We start from the raw sequence: 740 nt of genomic DNA, 5'->3' as shown, positions 1-740 counted from the left end.
GAAAAAGCTGGAGATGGCGAGGCCCTGAACTTAGACCCTGACAGTGAAAGTCGAGCTGGCATGATATAAGAGGTGCCAAGGAGAGTGGCCTGGAGAGTGGCGAACAGTTACATGGCAGTACTGAGAATGATGCTCGCTGGTGAAAAGTGAAATTTGACATTTATCACAGCATTGTGTTAAGATTTAAGTAATCTTTGAAGCAATATATAGGTAGTTTTATAGGTTAAAGAAAGAGTCACACGTGTACTGGATAAGGCTCAGTTGGGTGGATTGCGAACAAATATGAATCATGAACTTGCTCCCAGAATGGAGCTAATTTTTGGGTTGGCACTTACATATTCACAAGTTGTTGTAGTCATACGAGTCATTTATTTTAAAGAGTCTAAGTAGCTGCACAAATCTTTGGAGAAATTCACATTTTCTTTTCTTTTCAATTAATACTTGAGACTAGTGATATAGATATACCTGCTTTCTGGGTTTTATAATTATTCCTTATTCCTCTGACTTTTGTTAACCTAATTAATACTTTACCAGCCCTTAAAATATTCAAAAATTCTGTGAAGGATTTATATCTGTACATATTTTACCTTCCTTTTTATATGTTTTCCATATATGACTTCATTTTATTGCTAGTAGTAGAGTAATATTGTAGTATGCAAAAATTATTTAAGGATTTGAAATTTTCCATGTAAATATTAATGTTCATGAAACAGTAAACTAAAACTTTCATTTAAAAATTT

Source organism: Octodon degus, unplaced genomic scaffold (assembly GCF_000260255.1).
Source record: "Octodon degus isolate 3935 unplaced genomic scaffold, OctDeg1.0 scaffold00049, whole genome shotgun sequence".
Classification (NCBI taxonomy): domain Eukaryota; kingdom Metazoa; phylum Chordata; class Mammalia; order Rodentia; family Octodontidae; genus Octodon; species Octodon degus.
The sequence above is the reverse complement of the archived record's forward strand: the minus strand, read 5'-3'. Positions refer to the sequence as shown.